Here is a 14,159-nt window from a genome sequence, read left to right on the forward strand (position 1 = left end):
GTGTGTGTGTGTGTGTGTCTCCAAACCCCATCTTAATCGTGATTTTTTTACTTATATTACAAATGTCACCCAACTCTCCTGTTCCACCTCCCAGCATTCTTTACCCCATCCCCCTCCCCTTTTACTTTGAGAGTGTGCTCCATCACCCCACCTCCACTCCTGCTATCCACGCACCCAGAACCACCTCACATCTGCAGTTCTCCTTGATGGCATCAAGTCTCTGCAGGATTAGGTGTATAGTCTCCCACTGAGTACACACAATGCGGTCCTCTGCTACATATATTCCTGGGGCCATGCACCTGTCCATACATGCTCTGTGGTGGATTGCTTAGTCTCTGTGAGCTCCCAGGGATCTGGGTTACTAGACACTGTTGGTCTTCTTAAGGGATTGGCGTCTCTCAGAGCCTCTTCATTCCTTCCCCTAAGTCTTCCCCTGACTCTGACCTGAGTCCAATGATTGGCTGTAAGTATTTGCATCTGTCTCAGTTGTTGTTAGAGCATTTCAGAAGACAGTTGTGCTCAGCTCCTGACTGTGAGTGCGTAGGTGTTGTTCCCTATCAAATGGCTGTCAGCTAGTGTAGTCTTTCCACTGAGGCAGAACTGTGCTTTTCCCAATTAGAAAATGGGCACTTGAGGCACACCAGGCCTTAATGTTGGTTATGATGTTGTAATGACTCATGAAATTTTTTATTACAGTCCTGATTCTTGCTATGGGCATGTGCCAAGAAAATGGACATTTGTGTTGTACTTTACAGTTGCCTCACCTGTTATGGTTTTCAGCCATATATCTAGACAAACCTGGGGAACAAATATGTGAATCCTAGTATCCTAGTCTCTAGCCAGACGGCTTAGCGCACTACTCATCTGTGGGGTGTTTTTGAGGCAGTCCTCTATCTAATAAATGCTACTTACTGTTACTATTTCCTAAGCTTGGTAAGTCCTTTAATTATAAATTCTACTCTTCTGCATCACAGGTTAATATGGTAATGCTCCCCAATATATGAGATGCCTTTTAACAGATCTACACAATTAACTGCAGGTCGATCTTACACATAAATAGTAAATGTTGAGGGCAGAACTTGTATAAGAATCAAGAGAAACTAGGGTTGTCCATAGTTTGGCATCCTGCCCATGACATTTCTACAAGCAAGCCCCTAGTCCAACTGTTTTGAGCAGATTCAGCCCTGGTAGTGAAGTTATTCAGAGGTCACCACCTGATGTACCAAATGAGGAGCACCACAAGGGACCTCAAAGATGGCCACATCTGGCTACATGTGACTGATGCTTCCCATCCAGCCCCAGGGAGGACCCACCACCCCAGCTCCAGTGCTCACCCACTTTCTCCCCTTCATGGAGATAGACCCTGTGCTCAACATGTGTCAAAAATCGAACTTTCTTCAGGTCACCACACAGGAGCCAAGAACATCATTCAAAGCAGGACACAGAGAGTAATTCAAGCTGGTTAAGCTAAAACAAACTTCAACAAGGCACCAGGAAGGACCTCCCTCTTAGTCTGATTTGCAGGTCTGCCTGGTGTCCTTGATTGGCCAGTGATTCTAATCCCTCCTCAAGGTTAGAGTGTGATTTCAGTCCTGGGCCAGACCTTTCCTTTATCTCAGGGTAGGTTTACACTCCTATAGCATTTGGGCCTGTCCTCCAAGAACCTCATCCACCTGTACTCCCACCCAGCACTGGAGGAGGACACACCATTACAGCTGAGGGTGTTCAGCCACTTTCTCCTCCCCTTTGTGGACAGTGATGCTGCACTCATCATGACCTGACTTCATAGCTTGCTTGAGAATTCCGCACAGTACTTCCCCTTCTTCTTCCTGAAATCAAGGAGGATAACCTGTTACTTGACTTGCATGGGCGATGTAAAGCTGGCCCATCAGTGGAAGGATTCCCAGGCTCTTAACATTAAAGAGGGATTTCAGGAGACATGTGTTTTGCTTTGTGGCTTCATTCAATTCCCTTCCACCATATGATAGTTATGAAAAAACCCCGGGAGAAAACCAGGAAACAGATGACACACACTGTGGAGCACTATGCTGGAGCACTCTTGATAGTCATCATGTCTTCCTCAGTGGCAAGGTGGAGAAAAACCGACAGTTGTGTTAGCACAGGTTCTCTAAATCAACATATGTCATAGACAGTGTGAATTTTTCTGTGTATGTAGAAATAAGATTTATTATAATGTCTCACACACAGTTGTCCTCTTCCAATAATGGCTGTCTGCCAAGGGAAACTTGAAAATCAAGGACTTATCTTCTGGGGAAACCGAGCTGCAATTTTCCTGAGCCCAGCATGAAGCCAGAAAACAAAACTCTTGTTTCCTAAAGTCACTATTCATAGTTAACAGCCTGGGCACCCTTCCCCTTGTGGGTCAGATTGACACCTCCACTGCACCTGAGGAATGGGGCTATGTAAGCTATTCACCTTGATTACAGGAAGAGGAAGGCAGGTGCTGTGAGGAAAGCTCAGGCAACGTCTGAATTTAGGTCCTGAAAGGTGCAGGGTCATTGCTCACAAGGAGAGGAGCAGGCAGCTGAGTAGCCTGACCTGGAATTGTGGGTTCTCCCCTGAACCTCGGTGCTGTGAGAGTCCTCTTGCAAGGCAGGCACAAATGCTAAGGGAGTGCAAACGACTCCTAAGATCTGGAAAAGAGTTTGGGCCTGAACTAGAAGCACATTTTAACCTTGAGGGGTGGTAAGGCTTACTGGCTAATCCAGACCCCTGTCAATCAAAGAAAGTGGAAGAACCTTTCGGGAAATTTTCTGCAAGTTTCCTGTGGCTGTGCAGGCCTGAATAGGTCGCTGTTTCCTGCTCTGAAATCTGCTGTTCCGTTCTGTACTGTGAGGGGACCTCAAGGAAGCTCTGAAATCGAGACATGGTAAGCACAGGACATCTGCCCACAATGGGGAAGGACAGGCAGCTGACCAGTGGGTGCTGAGGTGGAGGGTCCTACCAGGGGTTGGATGGGAAATTTTAGCTACATATGACTGTGTGAGGTTTCTAGTGGTGATTTTTACTTGCTAAATCAGACAGTGACCTATGAATATCTTCCCTATTAGGGCTGAATCTTCCCAAATCATTTGGACCATTGGTTTCCTTTTAGAAATATCATGGATGCTATATATATATATATATATATATATATATATATATATACTGCAGCACATTTCCAAAACTTTTTGTGTTTTAGACTACACACTGAAAGGGCTGATATGAATCTAATAGGTTTATTTTAATATGTGGCTGGATTTGTTTTGTTTTGTTTCGCACTATTCCTATTTCTTTCCATGAATAGTTTTTTGAATATTGGGTCGCATGGGGACATTTTTTTGTTCCAATCTGGTCGGTATTTTGGATTCTTTTTGTACCTTAATAGGAATCAAAGCTTTAGTTTAGAAACTATTCATTTAGGATTTCATTAAAACTACTTCTGTGTCCTCTGAGCTGATATTCATCTTCTATAACAGTCAACTATAGAATTTGCTTTTGATATGTTGCAGTGGTCCTGGTTATTGAGTGCAAGGAAACTTTTAGACTCCAAATATTTTATGACCAATATGTCCATTTATTCTATTTTTCTCCTTTCCTGTTTGGTATGTGAACCTTGCCTCAATAGTGGTATCAGCACAGGTAATTTCAATGGCCTGCTCTCAGGGACTTAGCACCTGCTTAAATCATTACCTGCCTCCTTCAATTGCTGTTGTTGTCAGGTGTGCTCTATATACATGGAGCACTAGCTTCAGCTGCTCTCTATATTTGTTCCCTGTTTCTGTTTTCTACACAAGCCCCCGCTATAATCTTTCTCTAATTTCATCACATTCTCTCTGATCCCTATATGTGTTACAGTCCACAGGTCCTCTTTTGCACCTCTATCCCTTCCACAGGTCCTCTTGTGCACCTCTATCCCTTCCCATGTTCTCACTCCTGTCCTTTCCAAAAAACAACCTCTTTTGTATCAGATGTCTTGCATGTTTTAACTTTTGTAGACCTGCTGTGATAGGATAAATTGGATTTCTTGGTGAAATATTTCCCTGGCTTTTCTTCATTATGTTCCAATGCTGATGTATAAGTACCTGGGTTTGAGGTGATAATAGGTCTAGATACTGGTCTCTGGGCTTGTCTTGTTTGGGTGGTAATTTTATTCCTGAGTTACTTTTTTGGTCTGTATTTTCACTGGATGTTGGCTGAGTATAGCCCCTTTACTGACCTGTTTTGTAGGTATGTTCAAGAGGGAATGCTTGCTAATGTTGAAAGTTTGAAGAAGTGGCAGGCAGGAAGATATTGTCTTAGCAATCCACCAGGAGACATAGTCAGGAGAAAGGTTACCCTGTCTCTGGTGTTTGTATAGGGAGAGCTGTGTAAATTGCATGTGGAATAATAAATAGTGTGGTAAATCTTATAGAAATCCTACTTTGTCTCCTGGCAGGCATGGCATGTGGTTGAAAAAGGAGTGTACATTCCTGTCTACTGGAAGAGGAAGGGGTATTCGGTACCCTTGTATGATGGAAAGATAGGACTTACTTTCTGATTTTAAAAGATTCGTCTTTCAATATATTACTTTGAGTGTCAGACATTTGACCCTTTAGACATTTGAACCGTGTAGGAGCTCCTGCAAACTATTAGGATCACTGTAGACGAAATGCGTTTCCATCACAGGATAAACGTGAGCCTATAGCATCCAGGGTCAGAATGGAGTTGATTGGGTCCCCTGGATATCCCCACACTGTGGGGCTTCAAGTTTCTGCTGGGTTAAGTGAATCCTCTCCCACTGAGGCCAGACTTTGGAGTACAGTAAAAGGAACAGTTACCAAACAAAGGCAGCAGCTTTAGGGACAGTGCCAGTTCCAGTTCTTGGAGGACTGTCATGGAGACTAACCTGAACTTCTGCTACGTATGTGCCATGGGCCTTAGTCCAGCCTGTGTATGCTATTTGGTTGGTGGCTCAGTCTCTCAGTATCCACATGGTTAAAGGTTCTTTGAGTCTGCTAGACTCCCTGTGGAGATCATACCATCTTCAGGGCATTGAATATTTCCCCAACTCTTTATTAGAAATCTCCAAGGTCCATCCCATGTTTCACTGTGGTTCTCTGCATCTATTTCAGTCAGCTGCTGGGTGAAGCCTCTGATTGATCACGTATGAAAGTCTCCTGTCTGGGAGCATAACTTTATATCCAAAATAATGTTAAGGATTGGAGATTGCCCATAAGGTGGGTCTCCAGTTGGGCGAATATTCACTGGGCAGTCCCTCATTCTGTGCTTCAGGTGTGCCCTTGCCTTTCTTTTAGATGGGACAAATTTTGTTCTATGTGCCTACTGTGCTGTTGTTGAAACTGATCCATCAGGATTCTTCACATGCTCCCATACAGTCAACATTTGTACTCTGTCCATAAATCACCTAAAATGCTTTAAACTCATTTGCATTTAATGCTAAGCTATTTTGCAAGCCCAGTGGTTTAATATTTTTTATAATATTATTACTTTGTTTTGTTTTTCAAGACAAAATCTCTCTGTGAAATCCTTACTCTCCTGATAGTCAATATAGGAACCACATAAACCACTTGACATGGTTTTGCAAAATAAGGATATGCTTTTGTGGAACTATTAATCCTCATGTGTCACTTTGAAATTTGGCCAAATATATAGGTTTATTCTAATTCTCAAGTTGATATATGTTCATTACGTCAATACTACCTGGGCCTTCAGGGTCCTTGGATTCCAAGTGTATGATCTACTTCCTCGCACTTGTGATTGTTCTGAAATGTTTGAATAAATAGTATTTTCCTATGTGTATGAATATGAATGTCATATGTCTCTTCTTTACTGTTGTCATAAGATGGCCTCAGAACTCTTGATCTTGAAGTAATGAGGAGTTCTTGGTCTCCATCTGTATGTGAGAAATTGACAACCACAATGTGGAAGACCAGCTAGAGCTTTCCATTGCTGAGTTCTCTCTCCTATCCTATATTGCTTATTTATGATCAACATTTAAATTACTATATTTTCATCTGTTCATTTGTAACTGGTTAAGCATGCATTCCCTTTTAGTAAAATTTTATTAATGTTATAGTTTAAACTGTTGCACTTAATGCTTCTACAAGATGGATACGGATCTGAAGTGAATGTATAATTCATTGTTGTTAGTTTTACTAAAGAACTCTGAGTTCTCTATTATTTTTATTTCCTTGGTTGATTTTTATAGGGATTGAGGGTCTTAATATATAACTTTTGATCTCCTAGAACATGATACTTATGCCATGCTGCCATCCACCTCACTGACATACACCTGTTTGTACGTCTGTGATTGAAGTCATGGGCAAATTCATCCAGCTTGCCCATCACTCTTGTAGTTAGTAATTGTTCATACAATTTTTCAGATGTGTGATCAATGTTGTGGATCTGATTCTCCTGCATCTCCCTCTTAATTGGCATTTCTCTGGCAAGGCTGTATCCTATACAAAGTGTTCAAAAGCAACACAGGTGAATTTTGTAATTCAAGCTCCTTCTAAAATGACACAGTTATTGTAAATTCTGAGTCAGAATATAAGTGGAGCAAGTGCCAAAATTATATGAATATATTTTTGAAAAAGCATGTGTTTCCTTTATATTGATGCTAGTATCATGCTTTGTGTTGTACACATGTATGGGAAATTTAGAATGCAGTTACTTTTGATGATGTGCATGTGAACTTCACTGAGGAAGAATGGATTTTGCTGGATCCTTCCCAGAAAAATCTCTACAAAGATGTAATGTTGGAAACCTACTTGAACCTCAAAGTTATAGGTAAGACTGTTATTTTCTTCTAAAGGAAACAAATGTGTATTCATTATTGATGATCTTCTATTATTTTCATTGTGAATAATGAAGATTGAACTGAATAACTCAGTTTCACTAAATTTTCACTGTAACTTTAATGGTGCAGTGAAAATTCACAGGACCTTGATTATTTCCTACTTTCTAATAGTATATCATTCGTTTCCGGTACTGTATTTTAGGGTATAATTGGGAAGACCATCATCTTGAAGAACATTTTCAAAGTATTGGAAGACATGAAAGGTAATTTTCATGTGCAAGCTGATACAAATTTGTCTCTGAGGAAATTTTAATATCTTATGGAATCTCCAGCAAAAACAAGAGTGTAAAATAACAGTCCTTTAACTGTAACTATGATTATAATATTCTTACAAAACCATGTACCTCAAGGTCCGATACCTGATTTGTGTATCCATTTCATAAGTAGCTTCTTTAGAGCTATGCTGTGGACCTGCCAATCTGTAGTGTCTCATAGTATTTAGAAACTGCACATTGAATAGTGATAAATTTATATCCAAAGCATTTTAATAAGAAAATCGTCCACAGAAAATTTGGTGATACTCATATTCTTGTAGTAATATGGATAAGTTTGGTGAGAGGGCATTTTATGAGAATCAAGAATGCTGTTGTGGAGAAACATTAGTCCATATTGCACATGTTATAAGAAATAAAAATTCAAACAGTTTTAAAGTAATGTGTAAACCTTTCACTTATCACTCTTTTTATTAGGTATATCATGTGTCATAATGGATAATAATTATGTGAGCATTGGAATATTGAAAAAAGAAACATAAAATATTTGTTCTGAAACAAGAAGATATGTAGTATTCTGCCTTTGAAAGTAATTAGGAATATGAAAGACATTTGCAATTGCTCATTTTTTTAGTTTTACAGGGAGTATCCCTAAACTGAAAGTGTAGAAAACATTTATGGGCACTAGAGATTTGGAAATTTTTCTTTGGGTCCTGGTTCCCAGTCAAAAGTTTTGTAATTCACAGTAGAGGAAAAATATGAATACAATCAGTGTTATAAAGATCAGAGTTTTTATAACTTTCTTCAGATAGCTAAAATACATCATATAAAAAGAGGGTACTATAAATATGAGCCATGTAATAAACATCACAGGTGTCTTGAACAACTCATGATGAGTGAGAACACCATGAACATATAAAGTGCTAAATCCTTAAGATCTGATGCTTTTTTATACCGTTAGACAAATTGTAAACATAATTTATATTGATTACATGATTGATCAGAGTAATGAATGCCGTAAAGTTTTCACATGTGCTAATTATCATTGCAGGCATGTAAGAAGATATACTGGAGTGAAAGGCTATGAGTGTAATATATGTGGTAAAGTCTTTACAAGATCAAGTCATCTCCAATATCATAAAACAACACATACTGGAGAGAAACCTCATGAATGTAATCAATGTGGTAAAGCCTTTACAAGATCCAGTCATCTCCAAACACATAAAATGACACATACAGGAGAGAAACCTTATGAATGTGATCAATGTGCAGTAATTTTCAATATCATAAAAGAACACATACTGGAGAGAAACCTCATGAATGTAATCAATGTGGTAAAGTCTTTGCATATCACAGTCATCTCCAAAGACATAAAAGAACACACACGGGAGAGAAACCTTATGAGTGCAATCAATGTGGTAAAGCCTTTCCACAGCACAGGTATCTCCAAATTCATAAAAGAACACATACTGGAGAGAAACATTATGAATGTAATCAATGTGGTAAAGCCTTTGCACAGCACAGTAATCTCCAAATTCATAAAAGAACACATACTGGAGAGAAACCTTATGAATGTAATCAGTGTGGTAAAGCTTTTGCCTATCACAATGATCTCCGATATCATAAAAGAACACATACTGGAGAGAAACCATATGAATGTAATCAATGTGGTAAAGCCTTTGCAGGACCCAGTCATCTCCAAAGACATAAAAGAACACATACAAGAGAGAAACATTATGAGTGTCATCAATGTGGTAAAGCCTTTGTACAGCGTAGTAATCTCCAATATCATAAAAGAACACATACCGGAGAGAAACCTTATGAATGTAAACAATGTGGTAAAGCCTTTACAAGACCCAGTCATCTCCAGTATCATAAAAGAACACACATCGTACAGAAAACTTATTAATGTACTCAATGTGGCAAAGTGTTTTCACTAGGGATAAGTCTCCAAATTCTGTGTGCTGGAGAGAAACATAATGAATATGATCATGAATTAAGTGGGAATTAGGAGGGTATCATAGTAGGATATGATAGACATGGGTGCTTGGGATTATTTCCACTCTGGAGATTTTTTTTTTTTTTGATGCTTTTGCAAAGAAGTTTCCTGCCCTCGTCTGAAGAGTTTCCTTGAGGTTAAGGTAAAGAGGATTACATTAATTGTATTGACAAGTAAGTCACGGAAATCATCACATAGAATTTGGCCTGAAAGTTTTTAACAAGCATAGAAACTAAGAAAGGAAAAATAAAAAAAAAGAAAGGTTCAAAATACAAGGCATCATCAGGAAGTTGAATGACGTTTAATCTTGTTATCAAGGATATTCAGTGGCATTAAAGGAATGGATACATTAGGAAAATATTGCATTCAACTAACATATGGATTTGCAGTTGTATGAAAGAGAACTGTATCATGTTCGGAATTATTATTACCTGGATACTGTTTTGATGTAGACACATGAAGATACAATTATGTGTCAAATTGCCAAGAGAAAGATTTGGATTATGGGTTCTGAATTTAAAATATAAACAGAAAATCTTAGTTCCAGGCATGGTGTTACATGCTTTTTAACCCACCATTCACGAGACAGAGTCATGCAGATCTTTGAGATCAAGGTAGATCTCTAAGCAAGTTCCAGGAAAGCCAAGATTAGGCAGTGATATATTTGAAATATTGAAAGCTGCTGATAATGGAATAGAAGGAACCATGTTCCAGTCCCAGTAAGCACCAGAACTCCGAGAATTTTATCATAAAGTGGTGTTGAATATTGTCTGAGAATTTTACATTACCTCATGAAATGATTGATTCTTGGTTTTTCTTACACTTTAATCCCATTTTGTTGAACCATCACTGTTTCTAGAATGAAGCCTTCCTCATTGTTAATGGTAGATGATCTTTTGATGTGTTTTATATTTATTTTATTTGTTTTATCTTTTAAGTATTTTTGAAACTGTGGTTTTAGGGATAATTTTTCTGTAATTCTCTTTTATTGCTTAGTCTTTCCTGACCAGATATATGAGTAATCAGGGATTCAGAAAATAAATTTACTTACATTTATTTTGTTTCTATATTGTTGAATACACTGAATTCTTGTTAAATCCTCTTTGAAAATCTGGTAGGATTATACCCTAAAACACATAGATGTGGGCTCATATTGGTGGCGTATTTTTAACAAATTTTGTTTTCCTTTATGTGTATGCCTGTTTAAGTTGGTTTTCTTAGTTTAATTTTGGTATGTGGAATCTATTGAGGAAATTATCCATTTCTTTTATAGTTTCCAATTTGGTGGAGTAGACCTTTTTTAAAACTATATCTTTGCCATTCTCTGGATTTCTTCATTGTTTGTTATTTAATCACCAATTTCATTTTAGATTTCATTAATTTGTATATTATTTATCTTTTAATAAAGGTTTGTATATCTTGTCTAATATAAGGATCAAAAGACCAACTCCATGTCTCATTAATTCTTTGAATTGTTCTCTTTCAATTTTATTGATTTCAGCTCCCAAATTGAAAATTTCTTGATGTCTCCTCATTGTTTTCTTTGCTCCCTCACTTCTCTTTGTTGTAGCCTTTAAAACATGCTGTTAAATTGCCAGCGTGGAAGTTCTCCAATTTTTTCACGTAGGCACTTTGTGCTGTGAACTTTCCTTTAGCTCCACTTTCATTTTCTTTGTCTTCCATGAGATTGCGCATATTGCATATTCATTTCCATTGAACCCTAGAAAGTCTCTGATTTCTTCCATTTTTTCTGTGTAGACCCATTTTCTCTCAAATATTAGTTTGTAGTCAGTTAGCTGTCCTTCCTCATCTCTTACACCACAGAGACATCAGCAGATTTTTTGGCCCAGATCATATATTTTGTTTCATCAGAGAGTGTAGGGACTCCTGGGTCTGGTGCAATCAAGGACATGAGGAACCCAATATCTAGGGGCCACCCCCTGGGCTTTCTTGTTGCTCTCTGGGATGGAATTTAGTCCTTTCTCATCAGAAGGCTCCTGTCCTTATAAATGGCCCCAAGGATATGAGAGGCAGAAATGGCACACTATCCATCTGTGTCTTGACCCTGGGGAAAAGATAACCTTATCACAGGGAGTAGGGCATGCCTAAGTCTATGAAGCCGCAGAAAGCAGACACATCAGAACTGGAAGTAACCATTTGAAAAACAGGTAGTGGCTGTGCCACAGCAGAAGTGACTGTGATGTCATAGGAAGTGACTGGCCCTAACTGGAAGTGAGTGTTTATCACATGAATTGACTCTACTCGTTCAGTGGTCAGAAGTGACTGTCATTGTCACAGGAAGTGACCATGTCTTGACAGGAAGTGACTGTCTAAAAAAGTTGTAAGGATTTTATTTTCCCTCTGCCTAATATAGACTCTGGACAAATTTTTGAGCCATCTTGTGGTCACCTTGAAACAAATTTGTGAGCCATCTTGTGGGCATCTTAAAACCTGTCAGCAGAGATGGATGGTGGACAAAAGGCCTCCTCTTACCTTCAAGGTGTTACAATCCCGGTCTGCGTGAGTTAGGGTAAAACAAGCATATTGGGGGGACTCCCCGGTGGGGCCAGGAACCAGATCCATGGCCTCTTCTGTGTTCAAGGGAACTTGGAAAATATGGTAGACATAGACAGTCTCCATACGTCCATCATATCAAAGTCATTTCATCAAGTCATCTCATCAAAATCACTAGTCAAGTTTCCCCTTAAACTCACATATTTAAAGTCCTCTTGTTCTGAGAGACACAAATGCATCACACAAAAACACACATAAAACCTTTCCTGTCTATCACAGATGCAAGAAACAACCAGAAAGTTGCACTCATGAGAAAGACCTCTCTGTGACTCTCCAAACACAAGTCCATCTTTTTCTATCAGGCAGACATGAGAAAGAACCAGGAAGTGGTGCAGACCGATAAGAAAAGAAACAAATTGTTGGGCATCTCTCGGCTGCCCTGAGGCCAGGATAAACTAGTGAATTTGAAAGAATTATTGAATTTAAATAATTTTGTATACATTAGTAGCTTTTATTAAATGTGTGTGGTGTGTGTACATGTGTATGCATGTGTGTGTGTGTGTGTGTGTGTGTGTGTTTGTATGTGTGTGTGTGAGTGAGACTAGGGCATGATTGCGGGTAAGGCAGGACATGGATCGATCATTGATCAATAACAAAGAATTGATTGATCGATAATAAACACACAATTGATGGTCATTAATCATAACCAATCATCAATTGATTGATAATCATTACCCAATCGATGATCAGCTGATATTTGCATACTTCAGACTGAGACTCAGGACGCCCCCTGGTCCTGCCATAGCCACGGGTCCCTGATAAGTCTTCCCTCACTGAAACATGCCACAGATACAAAATTAAAGCCTCGTTCCCAGAGATGTGACACCATGTTGAATCAGTGAACAGATAAAGGCACAACCAGAAACAAATAAAAAACGGTAACAGAATACAGCTTGTAGTAACACAATGGACCAGAAGGTGGCGCCCACAGAAGAATGTGGCACACACAGCCCTGGATGGAAAGGATACAGCCCGCAGTAACGACAACCACCAGAAGGTGGAGCTCACGCACATACATGACAACTCTGAGTACAGCACACATTTTTACTCAAATCTGGAAAAATCAACACGGTGACATGTGTCATTTGCCTTTACACAAGTTTGCATTGCACTCTGTAGATCTCAGTGAACATTGCTAACATTCAGACAAATCCACCCCCACTTCATTCACAAGATTCTGTGCCAAGGCACAAGGACTCACCTGCTCAGACCACATAGAAAACTTCTGATACTCGGACATCAAATTTATGCAATGAGCCTGTGGTCAAATGAATATTCATGAATGAGAGGATGTAGCCGAATGAGCTCGGGGTCTAATGAATATTCATTAGTGACGGGCTGTATGCAAATGAGTGAAGGAGCACATGCAAGTTTATGCCATGGTGATCCTTCTAGGTTCCTGCTTTTTCCAGGTCTGAGCCCTGAATTCCTCTGAGCTTTCTGTGAGATCTGCAAAACTGCATGAAAGCAAAGTGTATGCAAATGCATGCAAATTACCTGCCATACACAGAGGAGGCTCAGATACAAATGACCCAATGCCACCAGGTTACACACACACACACACACACACACACACACACACACACACACACTAATACAAGCATACACTCACACTCACACACACATTATTTCAGCACGGCTGTCATGGCTCTACATTCACCTCCATACACTCTTGCATACTCCCTTTGTGCAAGCCTGCACATGGAGTCATTTGCATAAATTTGCATGCACTGTCAGTCTCAGGAAGCAGATTCTTTCTAGGGATGTTCACAAGAACAGAGCACTGCAAGAAACACTTCCTCACCATGCTCTGAGATCTCCTGCAGTAAAAGAGCAGCGCTAACCAACCCTCTCCATCCTTAGCCTTGCAGAGACGCACTCTCCACCAGGTGCATGTGGACCCTGTGGCAGGCTCTGTCCACTCCAGCTGGGTGTAAGGCTCCTCCCACCATTGCCTACCCAGATGTCCACCATTCTCTTACCCACATTCACATCCAGGAGGGTCTTCTCAACTGTATATGTCAAACTTTTTTCTATATATTTCTTCCATTTTTTCAAAATTGTTTTTCCATGTAAATTTTCTATTTATTCAAAATGTTCAGTGTGAGTATTCATTTAGTTTAGGAATATTTTCTACTTCCATCTCTTTTAATTTGGATCCAAGTTTCAATATTAACCCATTTTTCTATATATTTGTTCAATTTTATCAAAACAATTTTCCATGAAAATCTTCAATTTCATCTGAATATTTTACTACATGTACTGTCAATTAGTTTTGATATACTAACTATGTATACACCTTAATTTACATTATTTTTATCGAATTCTTAACTGTAATACTTTTTCTTATATATTTCTTAAATTGTATCAGATATTTTTCCATGAAATCTTTGATTCAATAAGAAAAGTTGTCTACATTGCTTGTCAGTTAGTATAGATACATTTTCTCTTAGTACTATTTTATCTATATTATTTACTATCCTATTCTTCAGTTTGACATGTCTTTCTTTGT

The 14,159-nt window shown here is 39.0% G+C and overlaps 1 pseudogene; it reads left to right on the forward strand.

The window, feature by feature from the left end:
• LOC127673204 (zinc finger protein 431-like) overlaps positions 1 to 14,159 on the forward strand; it is a 97,787-nt pseudogene that overhangs the window by 20,201 nt on the left and 63,427 nt on the right.

This window comes from Apodemus sylvaticus, chromosome 22 (genome assembly GCF_947179515.1).
Source record: "Apodemus sylvaticus chromosome 22, mApoSyl1.1, whole genome shotgun sequence".
NCBI lineage: Eukaryota > Metazoa > Chordata > Mammalia > Rodentia > Muridae > Apodemus > Apodemus sylvaticus.